The sequence below is a fragment of the Rhinopithecus roxellana genome, chromosome 13 (genome assembly GCF_007565055.1).
Source record: "Rhinopithecus roxellana isolate Shanxi Qingling chromosome 13, ASM756505v1, whole genome shotgun sequence".
In the NCBI taxonomy this organism is placed as follows: Eukaryota; Metazoa; Chordata; class Mammalia; order Primates; family Cercopithecidae; genus Rhinopithecus; species Rhinopithecus roxellana.
Window position 1 is genome coordinate 45,015,482 of NC_044561.1, and position 22,982 is coordinate 45,038,463.

Here is a 22,982-nt window from a genome sequence, read left to right on the forward strand (position 1 = left end):
ACCTCTTCTTCCCGGGTTCAAGCGATTCTCCTGCCTCAGCCACCCAAGTAGCTGGGACTACAGGCGTACACTACCACGCCTGCCTAGCTTTTTGGTATTTTTAGTAGAGATGGGGTTTCACCATATTGGCCAGGCTGGTCTCGACTGCTGACCTCAAGTGATCTGCCCGCCTTGGCCTCCCCAAAGTGCTGGGATTACTGGCATGAGCCACTGCGCCCAGCCCCCTTTTAGACCACTTAGGGTATCTTCCAAACGTTGCCAGGGCATTTGTAAACTGTCATGGCGCTGGCGGGAGTGTGTTTTACCAAGCTAATATATTATAATTAGTGTATAATCAGCAGTGAGGAAGGCCACAGGTCAATTTCCCCACCATCTTGGTTTTGGTGGGGTTTGGCGGCTTCTTTACTGCATCCTGTTTTACCCGCAGAATCCTTGTCACCTGTGTCTTGTTCCGACCTCCTATCTCATCCTATTAGTAAGAATGCCTTGACCTCCTGGGGGTGCAGCCCAGCAGTTTTCAGCTTCAGTTTACCCAGCCCCTATGGAGTCTCTCTGTTCCAACACCTCTTGACACTTGCATCTGCATCTTGCACTAGGCTCTGCAGATTATGCTCAGTCTCGAAAACTGAGCTTTTTCTGTCCCCTTGAACTTCCCTCCTGAGGCAAGTATCTCAGGGCCTCCCTCTTGCCCACCCTGCTGCCTTCCATCTTTCTGAAAGAGACGGCTCTGCAGCTGCACAGCACTTGGCCAAGGGCTCTTGGCGGTGTGGAGCTCTGAAGACACAGGAGGGATGTCCTCCGAGCTGTTCATGCCTAGACCTACCCCTGGCTCCCTCCAGCAATCAGCTTCTGTCCTGGGCCTGCCTTCCCTCCGGGAGGAGTGGGGGCCCACAGAGCTGCCCTTCCCCCGCTGTGTACTGACGGCACTAGGTGGGACACTGCATAAATGGATGTTTATGAGTATTGAAGGCCAGTCAGGCAAACCGTGTGCTTTCCTACGCACTGGGGAATGTGTCGCCCTTTCCTTACATCTTGGAGACCAAAGCCACCATCAGCAATTGTGGGTTCATTGTGGCAGTGATCAGTTAAGGTGGTCTTTCAAAGCACAGTCTGAAATGCAGACACTTGTGGGCGTCCCCTAAGGCAGGTGCCCTTTATCTGGTGGCTGCATTAGTCACCTAGACCGGCAAAGCTCGCCTGGGCCGGAAGGTGTGTTCAAGTCAGGCCAAGTAGCCCAGAGGCCACCCCGAAGCACCTGTGGACATCATGAGTCCTTGCTAGGGTCCTCACACGGAGGGAAGCCAGCGCCCAGGGTAAAGCTTCAGGCGCTAAGCACTCGCGCTGCCGCAGGCTGGGAGGCACATGAGCATCCACTGTGCCGCCCAGGCCCGTGCCCACCCGGGCTCTGGAGCCTGAGGAAGAAGGCTGCGAGGCTCCCACGGGCTTACATTCAAACGGGGCACACACAGAATGGGGGCCTTCGGCGCCGGGACGCCCGGGACTACGGATGGTACAGCCCTCCCTCCCCGTCTGCTCGAAGCAGATGGTTTCGCCCGGCTCCACACACCTCTTCTGGGCGGCAACCGAAAGCGCGGAGGGGGGCGTGACGCGCGCTGAGGCCACGCCTCTACTGCATAGTCATAAGGCGGGAGGCTCTGCCTTCGGGGCGGGGCAGACAGCCCTCGCGCTCGGGCGCGGCCGGTTGGGGGCAGGGCCTAGCTCTGGGTGCGGGCGGGGCTGGAGGCGGGGCCGGCCACGACCCGGTCCCCGCCCTCGCTCTCCTCCCACAGCGCTTAGGCCCCACCCCGCGCCCGCCGCCGCGCAGGGAGGGGCGGGGCCCCTCTCCGGCGGGCCCCGCCCCCTCTCTGAATATTGATGCGGCGCGCGTCGGCGTCGCCCTCCTCCCATTGAGCGAGGCTGTGTCGCGTGGCCCAGCGTCGGCGTGACGGTTGGACGCGGGCGCGGCACTGCGGGTCCCGATTGCTGCAGCCGCTTGTCAGTGTGATGAAGATTGGCACCCAGGTAAGCTGTCACTCAACCGCTCCGCCGCCGCCGCCGCCGCTCTCGCCGCCGCCGTCCCTATCAATCACACCGGCCCGCGGCCGCCGCCCGCGGCCGCCGCTGCCGCCCGGGTCTGGAGGGCCGGCGCTGCCCCGGAGGGCCCGCACTTGACCCGCCGTCCGGGGCAGGGGGCGGGGAGGGGGCGCGGGTGGGGGAGGGGAGCGGGCACCCGCGGGGGAGGGGGCGCCTTCCGCCCAACCAGCTCGGGGACGCGCCCAGTTGGTTTCTCAGTGTGGGTTGAGGGACGCGGAAATTTCTGGAAGGCGCCGCCGCCGCCGCGCTGGGCCGGATCGAAGCGCGCGCTCCTAACCGTCCCTTTCGGAGTGCGGCGCGCGCCCTGGCGCGGGGCGGGGGCGGGGGCGCGCGGAGCCCGGCGCGGGCGGGGCGGCGGGCGTGAGGGCCGGGGGCGCGCGGCGGGGCGGGGCCGGGGCGGGCGGCGCGCGTGGGGCCGGTCGGGTCAGCGGCCTCGCGGGGTCCTCCGGGCCGGCAGGGCTGGTCGGAGGGTGTGGGGTGCGCGGCGGCGCAGGCGGGAAGATGGCGGCCGCGACCCCGGCCCCGGCCTGGGCTGTGGCGAGCGCGTGGGTCGGGGTCCGGGGGGTGTAGGCGCGATGGGGCTCGCGCCCTTAGCCGGGCACCGGCGCGGGAGCAGCCCAGGTCCGCGCGCTGACGGCAGTGTTTGGGGCCGGGTGCTGGGGAAGCGGTTCTGGCATCCCAGGAATTGGTGGGAAGAGCCGCTTCTGTCACACGGGTCGTGGAAATAGATGACAGGAAGTGCCGGGCAGGGGCTGGGCACCCTGTGGGTTTGCACCTTCCTTGTGAGGGAAATCGTGTCACTGAACGAAAAATGAAGAAATGCGAAGTCTGCTTTATGTCATCCTCGTGGCTCTCGAAATGCCTTATTTGGACAGCGGCTCTGCGACCGGACCAGTTAGGGCCTCCGTTCCAATGGCGGATTCCTGACGGGAGGCCCGAGGGTCCGGGAATGGCGGCCCCCTGCGGTCGGGCCCGGGGCGGGCCGGGCTGAGTGCGACGGCGGGGCTGCAGCCCTGGGGGGTGCTCCACCTGTGTGAGGGGGTTCTCCTCCAACTCTTTAGAAAGAGTTTGCTTTTCAAAACAGTAGATGCTTTTTCCTTAGGAAGTGGGTGCTTTCCTCTTCAGGATGAAAGAGACCCCCAGCTTTAGTTAGGTCTACTTTCATGATCTTTCCTGGCGTAGTGAACAATAGGCTTTCTCTAAACAGAAAGAAGAATCGAGGTGAAATGTGAACCTCTTTGCCAGTGTAGTTATTGGTGATGCTCTTGCATTTAGTCATAGATTAATTTGGAAGATGGCAGGCTGACTGAAATGAGCCTTTCATCACTCTGCTTAATTTACTTAGAGTGAGTTGTGAATCCTCTCCTTGTATACAGGCATACCTCAGATAATTCGAGTTCTAATCCAGACCACCGCAGTAAAGCAAGTATTGCAGTAAAGCAAGTGACACAACACAGTTTTTTCAGTGCATATAAAAGTTGTAATTATGCTATACTATTTAAAGTGTGCAATAGCAAGCATTATATCTAAAAATGTGCTTACCTTAATTAAAAAATACTTTAGTACTAAAAATACTAATGATCATCTGAGCCTTCAGTGAGCCCTGCTCCTTTTGTACTTGGACAATCTTGCCTCATTGTGGATGGCTGCTGACTGATCAGGGTGGTGGTGGCTGTGTCACTTACTTAAAATAAGGCAGCAGTGAAGCTTGCTGCATTGATGGGCTCTTCCTTTTATGAAAGACTTCTTTGTAGCATGTGATGCTGTTTTGATAGCATTTTAACCACAGTGGAAATTCTTTCAAAGTTGGAGGCTATGTCAAACTCTGCCACTGCTATCCACTAAGTAGATGTGATATTCCAAATGTCTTGTTGTCATTTCCACAATGTGCACAGCATCTTCACTAGAAATAGCTTCCATCTCAAGAAACCACTTTCTTTGCTCATCCATAAGAAGCAACTCTGCATTATTTCCACCACATCTGCAGTTCCTTCCTCCACTGAAGTCTTGAACTCCAGGTCCTTTGGAGGGTTAGAATCAACTTCTTCCAAACTCCTGTTAGTGTTGATATTTAACCTCCTTCCATAATCTTGAATGGCATCTAGAATGGCAGATTCTTTCCAGAAGGTTTTCAATTTACTTTGCCCAGATTCATTAGAGGAATCACTACCACAGCTATAGCCTTACAAAATGTATTTCTTAAATAATTAAGACTTCAAAGTCGAGATTACTCCTTGGAACCATAGCTGCAGAATGGATGTGGTGTTAGCAGACATGAAGACAGCATTCATCTCCTTGCGTACATCCCCATCAGAGCCCTTGGGTGACTAGGTACATTGTCAGTGAGTAGGAATATTTTGAAAGAAATCTTTTTCTGAGCAGTGGATCTCAACAGTGGGCTTAAAATATTCAGTAATGTGTTATTCCATTTCTAGAGCACAGGCAAGAGTAGATTTAACAATTCTTCAGGACCCTAGGATTTTCAGAATGGTCAAAGACCATTGGCTTCAGCTTAAAGTCACCAGTGACATTTGCCCCTAACAAGATAACCAGTTTGCCCTTTGAAGCTAAGCATTGAGTTCTCTCTAGGTATGAAAGTCCTAGGTGTCATGGCCGGGCGCGGTGGCTCAAGCCTGTAATCCCAGCACTTTGGGAGGCCGAGATGGGCGGATCACGAGGTCAGGAGATCGAGACCATCCTGGCTAACACCGTGAAACCCCGTCTCTACTAAAAAATACAAAAAAAAACTAGCCGGGCGAGGTGGCGGGCGCCTGTAGTCCCAGCTACTCGGGAGGCTGAGGCAGGAGAATGGCATAAACCCAGGAGGCGGAGCTTGCAGTGAGCTGAGATCCGGCCACTGCACTCCAGCCTGGGTGACAGAGCAAGACTCCGTCTCAAAAAAAAAAAAAAAAAAAAAAAGAAAGTCCTAGGTGTCATCTTCTTCCAACGGAAGACTGTTTTGTCTATATTGAAAATCTGCTTTTTCGTCTAGCTGCATTCATCAGTGATCTTAGCTAGACCTGGATAACCTGGTGTTGCTTTTCTGTTAGTTAGCACTTGCTGCTTTACCTGGTACATTTGTGTTATAGGGACAACTTCTTTCCTTAAACCTCATGAACCAGCGTCTGCTGCTTCCAAGTTTTCTTTTCTTTTTTTTCTTTTTGAGATGGAGTTTTACTTTTGTAGCCCAAGCTGGAGTGCAATGGCGTGATCTCGGCTCACTGCAACCTCCGCCTTCCGGGTTCAAGCAATTCTCCTGCCTCAGCCTCTGTAGTAGTTGGGAGTACAGGCGGCCGCCACCACATCCAGCTGATTTTTTGTGTTTTTAGTAGAGATGGGGTTTCACTATGTTAGTCAGGCTAGTCTCGAACTCCTGACCTCAGGTGATCCACCTGCTTCAGCCTTCCAAATTGCTGGGATTACAGGGGTGAGCCACGGTACCTGGCTCCAACTTTTCTTCTGCATCTTCCTCACCTCTGTCAGCCTTCATAAAATTGAAGAAAATTTGGGCTTAGTTCCGGATTAGGCTTCAGTTTAAGGGAATGTTGTGGCTGCTTTGATCTGTCCATACCACTCATACTTTCCCCATATCACCAATAAGGCTGTTTCACTTTCTTTCCCTCCCTCCCTCTCTTTCTTTTTTTGAGACTGTTGCCCAGGTTGGAGTGCAGTTGTATGATCATGGCTCACTGCAACCTCTGCCTCCTGGGTGCAAGCAATTCTGCTGCCTCAGCCTCCCAAGTAGCTGGGATAACAGGTGTGCAGCATATGTCCAGCTGATGTTTGTATTATTAGTAGAGGTACGGTTTCACCATGTGGCCAGGCTGGTCTCAAACTCCTAACCTCAAGTGATCCGCCTGCCTTGGCCTCCCAAAGTGTTGGGATTACAGGTGTGAGCCACCTGACCCAACCATTTTCTTATTCATGTGTTCACTGGAGTAGCACTTTTAATTGCCTTTAAGAATTTTTTCTTTGTTCTGAGAGGTGATTTAAAATTTCAAAAATTTGTGTATATATAATTTTTAATTTCAAAAATTGAAAAGAAACTTGTACTTTGCACTTACAATGTGGCTAGCCTTTGTTTTTTCTTCTCTTTTCTTTCCTTTTTTTTTTTTTTTTGAGATGGAGTCTTGCTCTGTCGCCCAGGCTGGAGTGCAGTGGCGCGATACTGGCTCACTGCAACCTCTGCCTCCTAGGTTCAAGAGATTCCTCTGCCTTAGCCTACCAAGTAGTTGGGACTACAGGCGTGAGCCATCACGCCTGGCTAATTTTTGTATTTTTAGTAGAGACAGGGTTTCACTGTGTTGGCCAGGCTGGTCTTGAACTTCTGACCTCAAATGATCCACCTGCCTTGGCTTCCCAGAGTGCTGGGATTACAGGCATGAGCCACCGCACCCAGCCCTTTTTTGTTTTTTTTAAAGAGATGAAATCTCCCTAGGTCGTCCAGGCAGGTCTCGAACTCCTGGCCTCAAGTGTTCCTCCTGCCTCAGCCTCAGGCATGATCCACTCTGCCTGGCCTTGGCTAACTATGGTTTTGAGAGATAGGGTCTCATTCTATTGCTCAGGCTGGGGTGCAGTGATGAGATCATAACTCACTGCACTCTTGACCTCTTGGGCTAAAGTGGTTCTCCCACCTCAGCCTCCTGAGTAACTGGGACTACAGGGATGTGCCACCATGCCCAGCTAATTTTGAAAAATTTCTGTAGAAGTGAGGTCTCTATGTTGTCTCGGCTATCTCTTAAGTTCCTTTCCAGAATGGTGAATCCTTTCAAGCAGCCTTCCCGCCTTGTCCTTCCAGAGTGCTGGGATTACCCATATGAACCACTGTTCCTGACCTGGCTAACTTTTGGATTCAAGAGGCCTAGCTTTTGGCCCATCTTGGTTTTTGGCTTTTTTTTTTTTTTTTTTTTTTTTTAAGATGAAGTTTTGCTCTTGCTGCCCAGGCTGGAGTTCAATGGCATGATCTCAGCTCACCATAACCTCTGTCTCCCGGGTTCAAACGATTCTCCTGCCTCAGCCTCCCGAGTACTTGGGATTATAGGCATGTGCCACCATGCCAGGCTAATTTTTTTGTATTTCTAGTAGAGCGGGATTTCTCCATGTTGGTCAGGCTGGTCTCAAACACTGGACCTCAGGTGATCCTCCTGCGTCAGCCTCCCAAAGTGCTGGGATTACAGATGTGAGCCACTGTGTCCTGCGACATGACTGACTTTTTTTTTTTCTTTTTTGAGTGAGAGTCTCACTCTGTCGCCCAGGCTGGAGTGCAGTGGCACGATCTCAGCTCACTGCAACCTTCGCCTCCCAGGTTCAAGTGATTCTCCTGCCTCAGCCTCCCGAGTGGCTGGGACTACAGGCACGTGCCACCATGCCCAGCTAACTTTTGGATTTTTTTGTTTAATAGAGACAGGGTTTCACCATGTTGACCTGGCTGGTCTCAAACTCCTTACATCACGTGATCCACCCACCTCGGCTTCCCAAAGTCCTGGGATTACAGGCATGAGCCACCGCACCCCGCCTGGCGACGTGACTTTCTAACCAAGCTGGGTTTTGATTTTAAGTGGGAGATGGTGTTTCTCTTCCTTTCACCTGAACACTTAGAGGCCATTGTAAGGTTATTAATTGGCCTAATTTCAATATTGTGGTGTCTCACAGAATGGGGGGCCCACGGAGAGGGAGAGAGTGGGCAGAACAGCCGGTCAGCAGAGCAGTCAGAACACACAGCGTTTATCCATTAAGTTCGCTGTCTAATAGGGGTTTGTGACATGCCAATAAAATTACAGTGGGAACATCAAAGATCACTGATCACAGATCCCCATAACACAAATAAAAATGACAAAGTTTGAAATACTGAAGAATTACCAAAATGTAACACAGACACAGAGTGAGCTCCTGTTTTTGGAAAATTGGCACCGATAGGCTTGCTTTCTCCATACAGGGTTGCCACACTTCAACTTGTGAAAAACATAACGTCTGCTGAGTGCAATAAAGCAAAACACAATGAAATGTAAAATGAGGTGCTTATAGTCTGTTGAATGTAAAATACAGCAGTGTGTTATACCGCTAAAGATGCTCCCGATGCCTCCTGGTGCGGTGCTTTCTTACCCCATCAGTGAAGGATGCTTTTCACTTCAGACATTTAAAAGTGTGCCTTAGAACTGATGAAACATAGTCAGTGAAGTAGGACTTGTTTCAAAGATTAACATTCTGTGCTTATGATCTCAGTGTCAGCAGGTTCTGTGGTAATGATACTGAGTACAACACATTTTGTTAGGATTCCTGTACTGTAGTTTAGACGTAGTTAACATTTCTCTGGTGGTAACTTTAGGAAAGCACTACTTGTGAGGCCAGGAGCGGTGGCTCACACCTGTAATCCTAGTACTTTGGGAGGCTGAGGCGGGTGGATTGCCTGAAGTCAGGAGTTTGAGACCAGCCTGGCCAGCATGGTGCAACTGCTGTCTCTACTAAAAATACAGAATTAGCTGGGTGTGATGGCAGGAGCCTGTATTCCCAGCTACTCGGGAGGCTGAGGCAGGAGAATCGCTTGAACCCAGGAGGTGGAGGTTACAGTGAGCTGAGATCACGCCAGTGCACTTCAGGCTGGGCGACAGAGCAAGACTCCATGTCCAAAAAAAGAAAAAAAAAATACTACTTGTAAATAGCTGAAATAGAAAGGTGCTACTTATGAGAAGTAACCTTCTATTTGCAGTTTACACTTTTGTTGCAAATTGTTAAAACTGTCTGATACTGTTTAGAAGGACAGCCTGAAACTGCTAAAGTGATGCAAAGTGTAGACTCTGGTGGGGGGAGGGGGTGTCTTGAATGTTCATGTCTGCTTGGCCTCTGGGGGCCTCTTAACAGCATTTTAAAGGAAATGATTAAGAAGATAACAAATTATTATTATTATTATTATTTTTTTGAGACGGAGTCTCGCTCTGTCACCCAAGCTGGAGTGCACTGGCCAGATCTCAGCTCACTGCAAGCTCCGCCTCCCGGGTTCACGCCATTCTCCTGCCTCAGCCTCCCAAGTAGCTGGGACTACAGGCGCCCGCCACCTCGCCCGGCTAGTTTTTTGTATTTTTTAGTAGAGGCGGGGTTTCACCGTGTTAGCCAGGATGGTCTCGATCTCCTGACCTTGTGATCCGCCCGCCTCGGCCTCCCAAAGTGCTGGGATTACAGGCTTGAGCCACCGCGCCCAGCCAGAAGATAACAAATTATTTTGAAACACAGTTATCAAAATACTGTATTGAACCAAATTGGTGATAGTCCCATTTATTAGCTAAGTAACCGGATTGAGCAGTGACTCTGGTAATTCCTTTGGGAGTAGTGATGAGATTTCTGTGACACTCTAATGCTTTGGAAAATACCTGTTGCTGTTCCTGTTAAAACTCCAGGGCTTATTGTCTGCCTTTATAATTGAAGGAGTGCTAAATTTCGACTAGAAGTTTTTGCCTTTTATCATTCATGTTCACAAATACCAAGTTGATTTACTCTCAGCCTATCCATTTGTAGGAATATATATGTATCCTTTCTTTACTTCCTCAAATGGTTATATTGATGACAAAAGAGACAAGGAAATAAAAACAGCAGAGATAGGGGAACCCAAAGCCTAACAGTGTGCATCCTTAGCGGTGAGGGTGAAGGAAGTGGCCGCAAGCCCTGGAAAGTTGCATCTTGCGTGCATGTGCAGCACTGAGTGGAGACCTGACGGCTCTGTCTTGTGCACACTGTTCAGGAGGACATGTAGAGTGGACATATCACATAGAAAGTGGTCAGTCTGGAAATTGTTAGCAGCCCTCAAGGGCTGAGAGGCACGGTCCTTGGTGGAAAGAGCCAGCAGGCCTGCTGCTGGTGGTGCCCTGCTCATGAGAGTGTGCAAAGTCTGGAGTCTGGCCTGGTCCTGGCCTTGGCAGATGGTAGCTCCTTGTTTTGGATTGTTAGCCCCTGCCAGTTTAGTTACTGTTTCTGGAAAATTCACATAGAAGGCAGTGTGGTAATTCAGTCAGTGTGTTGTCTGGCATGGGGTATAAAACTCCTGTTTAAAGCTCTGGTTCTGAGGCTATGCCTCAGGGACTTGAGAAGGGGACAGAGCAGCTTACTTTATTTTATTATTTATTTTATTTAATATTAATTTTATTTTATTTTGAGATAGAGCCTCACTTTTTCACCCAGGCTGGAGTGCAGTGGTGCAATCTCTGCTCATTGCAGCCGGGAGCTTCTGGGCTCAAGTGATCTTCCCACCGCAGCCCCCAAAGTAGCTGGGACTACAGGCATGTGCCACCACACCCAGCTAATTGTACTGTTTGCCATCTGTGATTGACACTGGAGTGATTGGCTGTTTTAGTCGGATTCTCAGGGTGGCAGGGAGCAGGCTGACTTCAAGTTGGGTGGGCGGTGGAATAGGTGGTTCAGGATCATGCAGGCATAAAGAAAACAGGAATCTGTGGGATCCTTGGGATCACTGTATTGCTGCTGGGCCTCTGGGCAAATGGAACCATGGTTTGCACTCTGGCAGGATCCAGTTGTGCACCAGGGCTCTCGGCCTTCTGCTTCAATGAGGTGGTTGCCCTCCACTGTGTTCCGTCTGTACACTCCCCTACAGCGGAGGCCCACCCAGTCTTAACTTGCCCTGTACTCTCCCTTTCCCAGCACCCACCTCAGAGAGTGCCTGAGCTCTTTCCCTTCACACCACCTCCCAGACACTGACCTTTGGGCTGGGGGCTGGCCTTGGGTGTTGCGGGGCTGCCTGGTCCAGGGAGTGGTGCCTGGGAGGAGTGAGCTTCTGCCACCTGCACCAGGAAGGCCCCCTTTGAGCAGGGCCTGCCGGTGGGGTTGGATCGCTCAGAAGGGGCGGTGGATTGGTAGGTACTGTGATCGCAGTTTCCAAAACATAATGCCTGAGTGAGAGCATGTGTTTTGTTACATGTTCTCTCAGACATTTTATGAAGGTTTGTACATTTTTTTGTATTAAAAATGTTAGGAATTTAACTTGACAAGAAAAAGGAGTATAAGGCCGGGTGTGGTGGCTCATGCCTGTAATCCCAACACTTTGGGAGGCCGAGGTGGGTGGATCACCTGAGGTCAGGAGTTTGAGTACAGCCTGAACAGCATGGAGAAACCCTGTCTCTACTAAAAATTAAAAAAATTAGCTGGGCGTGGTGGCGCATGCCTATAATCCCAGCTATTCCGGAAGCTGAGGCAGGAGAAGCACTTGAACCTGGGAGGTGGAGGTTACAGTGAGCTGAGATTGCACCATTGCACTCCAGCCTGGGCAACAAGAGCAAAACTCCATCTCGGGGGGGAAAAAGTATAATAAACATTAAATTGCTAAACTTTACATTCTTCTAATTTTTGTTACGTATATGAGCATATGTACTATTTCCCCCCCCCCGAAACGGGGCCTTGCTCTGTTGCTCAGGCTGGAGTGCAGTGGCGCAATCTCAGCTCCTTGCAACCTCTGCCTCCTGGGTTCAAGCAATTCTCTTGCCTCAGCCTGCTGAGTAGCTGGGATTACAGGTGCCCACCACCACGCCTGGCTAATTTTTGTATTTTTAGTAAAGATGGAATTTTAACCATGTTGGCCAGGCTGATCTCGAACTCCTGACCTCAGATGATCTGCCCGCCTTTGCCTTTCAGAGTTCCGGGATTACAGGCATGAACCACTGTGCCTGGCCCTTTTTTCCCAATTTTTGTTATGGTAAAATACACATAAAAAAATTTACCATCTTAACCATTTTCAGTGTGCAGTTCAGTGGTGGTAAGTTCATTCATACTGTTGTACAGCCATCACCACCATCTGTCTCCAGAACCCTTCATCTTGTAAAACTGAAATTCTATACCCTTTAAACACTGCCTCCCCATTTCCCCTCCCCAAAGCCCCTGGCAAGCACCATTGTATTTCCTGTCTCTGAATTTCACTACTGTAGTAATTACGGAATTATGTAGTATTTGTGTTTTTGTGACCAGCTTAGCTCATTTACCTGATGTCCTTAAGGTTCATCCATGTTGTAGCATATGTCAATTTCCTTCCTTTTTAAGGCTGAATAATACTCCATTGTATGGATGTACTGAATTTTGTTTATCTATCCACCCCTCAGTGGACACTTGAGTTCCTTCCACCTTTTGGCTATTTTGAATAATAAAACTGTGAACATGAATGTGTAAATACTTCTCCGAGATCCTACTTTCAATTTTTTTGGATATAGATCTAGAAGTGGGATTGCTGGATCATACTGGAATTCTGTTTTTAATTTTTTAGGGAACCTCCAATCAGATTTTTCACAACAGCTATACTGTTTTCTGTTCCTTTTAATTTAACTTATTTTTTATTTTTCTAAGGACCCAATAAGGAAGGAGTATCAGTTTACATTCCTACCAACAGTACAAAGGTTCCAGTTTCTCCACATCTTCGCCAACACTTATTTTCTTATTTGTTGTTGCTTTTTTTAATAGTAGTCATCCTAATGGATATGAGGTGGTATTTTACTGTTATTTTGATTTGCCTTTCCCTAATAATTAGTGATGTTGAGCATTTTTTCACATGTTCGTCAGCCATTTATGTGTCTTTGGAGAAATATCTCTTCAAGTCCTTTGCCCATTTTTGAACTGGGTTTCTCACATGCATACGTGTGTGTGTATGTGTGTGTATGTGTGTTTTAAAGAGACGGTCTCACTATGTTGTCCAGGCTGATCTTCAACTCCTGAGCTCAAGTAAGTAATCCAGTAATACTCCTACCTCAGCCTCCCAAGGAGCTGGGACTTAAAGACATGTGCCCCTGTGCCTGGCTCTGTTCATACATTTTTACATATTTATTAAGCTATTTTGTGTTATGTTTTTAGTTGGCATTTTAATGAATTTTTAAAACATTTATATAATCCACACATTTCTTGTTTTAAAAATTTAAGATCTCATATACTTTTTTGATTCCAGTTTGTTTTTTTTGTTTTTTGTTTTTTTTGGAGACGGAGTTTCGCTCTTGTTGCTCAGGCTGGAGTGCAATGGCACGATCTTGGCTCACCACAACCTCTACCTCCCGGGTTCAAGCGATTCTCCTGCCTCAGCTTCCTGAGTAGCTGGGATTACAGGCATGTGCCACCCCGCCTGGCTAATTTTGTATTTTTAGTAGAGACAGGGGCTCTCCATGCTGGTCTCGAACTCCTGACCTCAGGTGATCTGTCTGTCTCAGCCTGGGAGACTGAGGATTATAAGCGCTGGGATTATAGGCGTGAGCCACTGCGCCAGGCCAATTTCAGTTTTTTGTATTATTTTACGGCCATGCCTGATGTTGTGGAGCCTTTTGAGTATTTAGGTTTTGATGCTTTCTGTGTTTTGCCATCTGAAAGCTGGAGTCCCTCTGACCGACCAAGCTTAGTGCTGACAGGGAGAGTGGAGGAAAGGGGTGGCTGCTGTGCGGGGAGGGAGTGCAGGTGCATTTCCACAGTGCTGTGTGCCCAGTGCAGGCAGTGCCTGAGAGAGAGGCTGTCCATGGAAAAGGGGTCCTTGCCTCCAAGGGTTAGGGTTCCTCATTTTCTTTTTCTTTCTTTCTTTTTTTTTGAGATGGAGTCTGGCTCGCTCTGTTGCCCAGGCTGGAGTGCAATGGTGCAATCTCGGCTAACTGCAACCTCTGCCTCCCGGGTTTGAGCGATTCTCCTGCCTAAGCTTCCTGAGTAGCTGGGATTACAGGCGTGCACCACCATGCCCTACTGATTTTTGTACTTTCAGTGGAGACGGTTTCACCATGTTGGCCAGGCTGATCTCGAACTCCTCACCTCAGGTGATCCACCCGCCTCAGCCTCCCAAAGTGCTGGGATTACAGGTGTGAGCCACTGGGCCCGGCCCCTTACTTTCTTTTCTTTTCTTTTTCTTTTTTCTTTTTTTTGAGGTGGAGTCTCACTCTGTCACCCAGGTTGGAGTACAGGGGTGTGATCTTGGCTCACTGCAATCTCCACCTCCTGGGTTCAAGTGATTCTCCAACCTCAGCCTCCAGAGTAGCTGGGATTACAGGTGCAAGGCACCACACCCTGCTCATTTTTGTATTTTTAGTAGAGATGGGGTTTTGCCATGTTGGCCAGACTGGTCTTGAACTCCTGATCTCAAAAAAGCTGCCCACCTCGGCTTCCCACAATGCTGGGATTACAGGCGTGAGCCACTGCGTCCGGCTGGGGTCTTAAAGCTTTGATGTGAATTTAAATTTCCCAGTTGTGACAGACCATCCAGCTCAGAGTCTATTAAAACAAATTGCAGGCTGGGCATGGTGGCTTACGCCTGTAATCCTGGCACTTTGGGAGGCTGAGACAGGCGGATGACTTGAGACCAGGAGTTTGAGACCAGCCTGGTCAACATGGCAAAACCCCATCTCTCCTAAAAATACAAAAAATTGGCTGGGCGTGGTGGCAGGTGCCTGTAATTCCAGCTACTCAGGAGACTGAGGCAGGAGAATTTCTTGAACCTGGGAGGTGGAGATTGCAGTGAGCCGAAATCGTGCCATTGCAGTCCAACCTGGGCAACAGGTGAGGCTCTGTCTCAGGGAAAAAAAATAAATAAATTAAAAAAATTTGCAAAACCATTAAAATGTAAAATGTCTTTGATGCTAGAATTTTGTCATGTCTTTAGGGGACATATGTGGACCTTTGGGTTAGAAATACTTTTTGATATAGATTTTAACAGGATTTATGATCTATGATTGTATTTGAATATTACACTTCAAATGATACCTCCTCAAACCTTGTTTGTGCCAGGCGCGGTGGCTCATGCCTGTAATCCCAGCACTTTGGGAGGCTGAGGTGGGTGGATCACAAGGTCAGGAGTTCAAGACCTTCCTGGCTAAGAGGGTGAAACTCCGTCTCTACTAAAAATACAAAAAATAGCTGGGCACAGTGACAGGCGCCTGTAATCCCAGCTACTTGGGAGGCTGAGGTAGGAGAATCCCTTGAGCCCGGGGGGCGAAGATTGCAGTGAGCCGAGATTGTGCCACTGCACTCCAGCCTGGGCAACAGAGTGAGACTCCATCTCAAAAAAAAAAAAAAGAAAATGATTTCTTGACAAATGTTTTCCTCAGAATGAGTCATTTATTGACTGAACAGCTCTTTGGAATAGGAGCTGTGGAAGCCAGGGTGGAAGACAGATGGACAACTGGCTTGTGGTTTCTGAACCACAGGTGCTTAAAACTTCTCACACACAAAATGAAAACTCACCCAACTGTCGTAATGTATAGTTAGTGTCCTAAAAGGTGTCCTGGAGAAGGTATTTTGGGAGGACTGGTAACAAACACAGCACCTAGAGATGCAGTCTCTGGATCTGACTGTTGTCTTCAGTCATTTTCTGGCTTTATAAATGCCTCAGGGTTACTGTTTGCTAGAACTGGAATTACCCTAGAATTTCCAGTGGAGTTGTGGCTGCTCATTAGTCAACACAGCTCTGGGTAGCAGCTAGGAGGTGGCACTGTGGGAGATGGTCCTCTGCTAGGCGTGGCACCTGGCAAGGGGGATGGGGCTGTGTGGACTCCTCCAGCATGGCAGTGTCTATCTAGTATATTACATTATACAGGATAGTGTCACCAAACTGAGTCAGAGAGCACATTGTAGGTGGATTTAAAGAAGTATACTCGGGCCAGGTGCGGTGGCTCACGCCTGCAATCCCAGCACTTTGGGAGGCCAAAGCGGGCGGATCACCTGAGGTTGGGAGTTCAAGACCAGCCTGACCAACATGGAGAAACCCTGTCTCTACTAAAAATACAAAATCAGCTGGGCGTGGTGGCGCATACCTGTAATTCCAGCTACTCGGGAGGCTGAGGCAGGAGAATCACTTGAATCTGGGAGGTGGAGGTTGCAGTGAGCCAAGACTGTGGCATTACACTCCAGCCTGGGCAACAAAAGCTAAACTCTATCTCAAAAAAAAAGTATACTCAGATTTTCTGACTCCTCTGGGTACTAGAAAGAGGAAAATAAAGTGTAGTCAGATTTTTAAAAAAGTATCACATCTCTTTGAACAGCTATAATTTTGGTCAGGGATTGGCAAACCACAGGCCTATGGGCCAGATCCCACTGGCCTTTTTTTGTGTGGCCCTAGGACTGAGAATGGTTTCTACATTTTTAAAGAGCTGTAAAGAAAGCATATGTAATACAGACAGTATGTGACCCACAAACCTAAAATATTTGCCTTCTGGCCCTTTACAGAAAACTTTTGCTGGTCACACTTCCCACCCCTTCAGTTCTTTTTTTTTTTTTGAGATGGAGTCTCACTGTCACCCAGGCTGGAGTGCAATGGCCTAGTCTCAGCTTACTGCAACCTTTGCCTCCCGGGTTCAAGCGATTCTCCCACCTCAGCCTCTTAAACAGCTGAGACTACAGGCGCCTGCCACCACACCCAGCTAATTTTTGTTATTTTTAGTAGAGACGGGGTTTCACTATGTTAGCTAGGCTGGTCTCGATCTCCTGACCTCGTGATCCGCCCGCCTCAGCCTCCCAAAGTGCTGGGATTACAGGTGTGAGCCATCGTGCCTGGCCAGCCCTCAGTTCTTACTTGAACCAAATCAAAGTTGGTCTGGATCTAAATGGAATCAAATAGCAAAACTGTTGGGAGATACGAAAAACACGTGGGGATTTGGTGAGCTACTCTTCTTCAGCTGACTCATGCCTGGCTGTGATTGGTATACAGTGTTGTCTGTGTAAAAGTTGAGCCTAAAGAAATAGCTCTTAACTCACCATGAGAATTATAAAGGAATCTATGTGAGTAGTTCTAACAGCTGAAGTCTAGAACTCTGCTTCAGTGACTAGTTCCCATTGAGCGCTGGGACACGCTTTACTGAGAGTCACCGGTGGAGGGTCAGATTCTTTCTGGTGGCTCCCGTGCTTCACTGAGAGCAATTGTGCTGACCCCCCCGGCTGCTGGGACAGCAGGGCAGGCTCCTTGGTCAGGGCTGGCCCAGGAGCAGAATGGGTTGATGAGAGGGAGCCTGGTCCCTGGGACACTGGTCAGGGTCTACAGGCTGGGGACCCTGCGGGCTGGATGAGAACCCCCTCACTAGTCTAGCTTCTTAGGACTTCTTTGTAGATTCTCCCTCATCTCTTCCTTTTTCTGTTTGATGTCTCTTTCCTCATTTCCTCTGTAAATAGAATTAAAAAAGGGACTGAATAATTTCCAATTTTTTTTTTTGATAAAAAGTCTCACTATGTTGCTGGTTTTGAACTCCTGGACCCAAGCAATATTCCCGCCTCGGGCTTCCAAAGTGCTGGGCTTACAGGTGTAGGCCACTGGGCCTGGCCTATCCCCAACCTCTTTTTTTCAGTGCTTTTGTGACAGTTTTCTCATGGACCTTTTGACTGGTCAGGATAACATTGCCTGGGGATGTATTTACTTGATTACTTAAATTTATGTTTCTGTTTCAATTTTTTTTTTTTTTTTTGAGTCAGTCTCGCTCTGTCACCCTGGCTAGAGTGCAATGGTGTGATCTTGATGCACTGTGACCTTCACCTCCCCGGTTCAAGCGATTCTCTCAAGCCTCAGCCTCCTGCGTAGCTGGGATTACAGGCGCATGCCACGACGCCTGGCTCATTTTTGTGTTTTTAGTAGAGATGGGGGTTTCACCACATTGGCCAGGCTGGTCTCGAACTCCTGACCTCAAGTAATCCGCCTGCCTTAGCCTCCCAAAATGCTAGGATTATAGTCGTGAGCCACTGCCCCTGGCCAAAAGGGAGATTTAAAATGTTAGACAAGGCGGAAGCATTAGATAGAGGGATATGAACATCATTTACAGGTATAGTTAATAATCACGGGCAGGCATGGTGGCTCACACCTGTAATCCTAGCACTTTGGGAGGCTGAGGAGGGCAGATTGCTTGAGCTCAGGAGTTTGAGGCTAGCCTGGGCAACATGGCAAAACCCTGTCTCTACAAAAAATACAAAAACAAGCTGGGCGTGGTGGTGTGTGCCTGTGGTTCCAGCTACTCTGGGGCTGAGGTGGGAGGATCGCTTGAATGAGGGAAGATGAGGCTGCAGTGAGCCAGATGGTGCCACTGTACTCCAGCCTGGGCGACAGAGCCAGACCCTGTCTCAAAAAAACAAAACAAAACAAAACAAAACCTATATGGCTGTTTTAATACAGTTTTAAAATACAATGAAGTCAAAAGTTGGGGAGAAGTAGTCTCTAAAAATTGAAAGCAGCCGGGTACTGTGACTCACACCTGTAATCCCAGCATTTTGGGAGGCCAAGGTGGGAGGATTGCTTGAAGCCAAGAGTTCGAGACCAGCCTGGGAAACAGCCAGACCCTGTCTCTACAAAAAAAGAAAACAAAAAACCGAAAGCAAAATGAATAAAAATAATCAAACCACAAATTGAGTTGGTGGCTTAACTATACAGAAAGGAATTATTGGCCGGGCGCGGTGGCTCAAGCCTGTAATCCCAGCACTTTGGGAGGCCGAGACGGGCGGATCACGAGGTCAGGAGATCGAGACCATCCTGGCTAACACGGTGAAACCCCGTCTCTACTAAAAATACGAAGAAAAACTAGCGGGGCGAGGTGGCGGGCGCCTGTAGTCCCAGCTACTTGGGAGGCTGAGGCAGGAGAATGGTGTAAACCCGGGAGGCGGAGCTGGCAGTGAGCTGAGATCCGGCCACTGCACTCCAGCCTGGGCAACAGAGCGAGACTCCGTCTCAAAAAAAAAAAAAAAAAAAAAAAAGAAAGGAATTATTTCAGGTAACTTCAAAACGAATTGTATTGGCCGGGCGCAGTGGCTCACGCCTGTAATCCCAGCACTTTGGGAGATCGAGGCAGGCAGATCACGAGGTCAGGAAATTTGAGACCATCCTGGCTAACACGGTGAAACCCTGTCTCCACTAAAAATGCAAAAAAAATTAGTCTGGCGTGGTGGCAGGCGCCTGTAGTCCCAGCTACTCAGGAGGCTGAGGCAGGAGGCGGAGCTTGCAGTGAGCTGAGATGGTGCCACTGCACTCCAGCCTGGGCGACAGAGCAAGACTCTGTCTCACAAAAAAAAAAAACCCAAAAAACCAAATTATATTGTACATCCTAGCAGGGTAAATCCTAAAGACAAAATAACTAAAAAGAAACCCTGGGCAGTTTTTAGTGCGTGAATTGTTAGTAATAACATTTTTACTTATTTATTTGTGTACTTACTGACTTATACTTCCTTTTTGAGAGGGGGTCTTGCTCTGTCCCCCAAGCTGGATCGTGCCACTGCACTCAGCTTCCAAACCTTCGCTATTGCTGGGAGATGCACTACCACAAGTAAGCCACAGGACATTGCTTTCTTCAGACCCTGGTTAATGTTTGCAGAGCATGTTACACATGTGTGGCTTTGGAAGCTGCATCCTGGTCATAGCTGAGCGTCTTTCATGGTGTTTGCCTCATGGACCACCTGCTTCCTCAGCTCACTCTGTGTTTCCCATTTTGAATAATGCCATAATTCATAGGTTGAACTGATGTAATTCACTGTTGCAGGCACCAGAGTTGTACAGATTGTTGACAAGTGTCCTGTTCTTGTGAGTTTGACCTTATCTTAGAAGCACAATTATTTTATCATCAGAGGTCAGGTTGTGTAGAAGAAATGTCAGGGCTTTGGAGCTGGACAGATTGAAGTTACCCAGCCTGTGATACGTCTGTCTCCTCAACAGCAAAACAAAGACAATGAACCTATCTGCGCCTTCTGGAGTAGTCTGGTTATGACTAGTGTGAACCCCCCGGTCACACTATTAGTAGCAAAAAACCATTTTATTATGTGGACAGATTCTGTGGAGCAGGAATATGGAGAGGGAACAGGAAGTGGCCGTCTCTTGTCCAGGAGGTCTGTGTCCTCAGCTGGGACGACTCAGCGGCTGGGGGTGATGTAATGACTGAGGAATGGTGTCTTCTGGAGGCGCTTTCTGAAATCTGTCAGCTGGAACACGAGCTGGAGATGTTGACCAGAGCACCCGTGTGCAGACTTCATAGGACCTGGGCTTCCTCACAGATTAGAGGAGGTCTTCACAGCACTGGGGGGTCCCTCACAGCACTGGGGGCTCCTCACAGCACTGGGGGTTCCCTCACAGCACTGGGGGGTCCCTCACAGCACTGGGGGCTCCTCACAGCACTGGGGGTTCCCTTACAGCACTGGGGGGTCCCTCACAGCACTGGGGGCTCCTCACAGCACTGGGGGGGTCCCTCATAGCACTGGGGGGTCCCTCACAGCCCTGGGGGTTCCCTCACAGCACTGGGGGCTCCTCACAGCACTGGGGGGTTCCTCATAGCACTGGGGGGTCCCTCACAGCCCTGGGGGTTCCCTCACAGCACTGGGGGGTTCCTCATAGCACTGGGGGGTCCCTCACAGCCCTGGGGGGTCACTCACAGCACTGGGGCTTCCTTTATATCATTGGGGAGGGCTTCCTCAAGCATTGGGGGGTTTCCTTTATATCACTGGGGGGCTCCCTCACAGCAATGGGGGCTTCCTCACAGTATTGGGGGTTCCCGAATAGCACTAGGGGCTTCCTTGATATCATTGGGGGCTTCCTCACAGCATTCGGGACTTTCCCATAACAATGGCTTCCTCACAGCATTGGGGACTCCTTTATATCGTGAGGGGGGTTCCTCACTGCATGGGGCTTCCTGGTAGTCAGACTTCTCACGTGGATGCTCAGGGCTCCAGAAGGGAGTGTCACTATGAACAAGATGGAAGCCTCCTCGCCTCTTCTGACCCAGCTCTGGAGTTGTACAGCATCATTTCCACTGCGTTCTCTGTTCTCACATGAGTCACTCAGGTCAGCCTAGATTGCAGAGGAAGGGATAAAGACCTCGTGTCTTGATGGAAGAAATGCCAGAGAGTTGGGGGACACACTGGCCTTGGCGTGTAATAGCTGCGGCTCTCTCTGCCCTCACTGCCCCTTTCCTCCCCTCACGAAGCCCCATTCTCCTCCTGACACTCAAAACACTGACTGAACGAATGTGCGTCTCGCCCCTGCATGGCCTTGGTCAACAGGACTCGCAGGCCGAGCTTCCAGGCTCCTTGAGTGGCTGTGCCGGGCCTCCACGCGGCCCTGCTGCGGGGTTAGGCGGAGGAAGCGAGACTGTCCCCACTCCTGTTGACTGTTCTACCAGCACCTTCAGTTTGTGGAAGTGGTTGTGTTCAAAGAGATTTTTGTAAAAACATCACAATTCTAAAACTTTATGCATTTTTGGCATTTAAAAAGCCCTGGCAAGTCTACAGCCTTAATTCCCCTGCTCCCTTGGCCTGTAGGTCTGTACCTGTGTGGTTACCCACTTTTTTTTTTTTTTTTTTTTGCTGTTACTGTGGCCTTGTAGTATATTTTAAAATTTGGTATTCCTTAACTCTTTTTTTTTTTTCTTTTTGAGACGGAGTATTGTTCTGTTGCCCAGGCTGGAGTGCAATGGTGCAATCTGGGCTTACTGCAGTCTCCGCTTCCTGGGTTCAAGTGATTCTCCTGCCTCAGCCTCTGGGGTAGCTTGGATTACAGGCACGCGCCACCATGCCTGGCTAATTTTTGTATTTTTAGTAGACACGGGGTTTCACCATGTTGGCCAGGCTGGTCTCAGACTCCTGACCTCAGGTGATCTGCCCGACTCAGCCTCTCAAAGTGCTGGGATTACAGGCGTGAGCCACCGCGCCCAGCCTTTTTTTTTTTTTTTTTTTTTTAAAAAGGTAAGGCAGGGTCTCCCTTTGTCACCCAGGCTGGAGTACAGTGGTATGATCATGGCTCATTGCAGTCTCAACCTCCTGGACTCAAGTGATTCCCCCTGCCTCAGCCTCTCAAGCAGCTGGGACTATAGACATGTGCCACCACGCCCAGCTAAATTTTTTGATTTTTAGTAGAGATAAGGTCTCACTATGTTGCCCAGGCTGGTCTTGAACTCCTGAACTCAAACGATCCTCCCACCTCAGCCTGCCAAAGTGCTAGGATTACAGTGGGAGCCACTGCACCTGGCCTCTTAGCTCTTTTAAGGGTAACCTAGCTACTCACAGACCTTTATTTCTCCATTTACATTTGAGAGCAGTTTTGTTTTGTTTTATTTATTTTTGAGGAAGTTTGATTGAGATTATATCTGCATTATTTATTATTTATTTATTTATTTGAGACAGAGTCTTGTTCTGTCGCCCAGACTGGAAGGCAGTGGCATGATCTTGGCTCACTGCAACCTCCACCTCTCAGATTCACGCAATTCTCCTGCCTCAGCCTCCCGAGTAGCTGTGATTACAGGCATGCGCCTCCATGCCCGGCTAATTTTTTTGTATTTTTTAGTAGAGACGGGGTTTCGCTATGTTGGCCAGGCTGGTTTCAAACTCGGGACCTCAAGTGATCCACCTGCCTCAGCCTCCCAAAGTGTTAGGATTACAGGTGTGAGCCCCTGCACCCGACTATATCTGCATGATTTATAGATGATAACGTTTACTGAGAAAACCAGTGGAATCTCCGTAAACTGTTAGAACCACAGGAGGATCCAGAGCAGTTACCAGATACAAGATCAGTCTACACAAGCCAGTGATACTTCTACTGGCAACCCACCAGGAACTGTAACTGCTCTTGAGACAGTAACCAGAAAACGCATAAAGTGTTGAGGAATTAATCTAAGAAGACCTCCAGAAAGAAGACCATCAGACTTAATCATGGATGAAGGTACGGGTCTCAGTAAATGAAGAAGATCCCGTGCTCATGGAGGGGATGATCTGTTTTATAATGAGGCTCTTTTCCCCAGGTGAGTCCATAAATACATTTAAAAAGTTGTTATAGGCCGGGCGCGGTGGCTCAAGCCTGTAATCCCAGCACTTTGGGAGGCCGAGGCGGGCGGATCACGAGGTCAGGAGATCGAGACCATCCTGGCTAACACGGTGAAACCCCGTCTCTACTAAAAAAATACAAAAAACTAGCCGAGCGAGGTGGCGGGCGC

At 49.3% G+C, this 22,982-nt stretch overlaps 1 protein-coding gene across 5 annotated transcripts in view; it reads left to right on the forward strand.

The window, feature by feature from the left end:
- The first annotated feature begins 1,867 nt into the window (after positions 1-1,867).
- Positions 1,868-22,982, forward strand: part of PKNOX1 (PBX/knotted 1 homeobox 1) — a 69,800-nt gene continuing 48,685 nt past the window's right edge. For 3 of the 5 annotated variants that reach the window (XM_030914115.1, XM_030914117.1, XM_030914118.1), the window contains exon 1: positions 1,868-2,022. The gene's annotated coding sequence lies outside the window, so the exon portion shown is untranslated. Of the gene's footprint in view, positions 2,023-22,365; positions 22,791-22,982 lie in introns of those variants that run through there. The other 2 variants (XM_030914116.1, XM_010383175.2) reach the window with 2 other exon arrangements.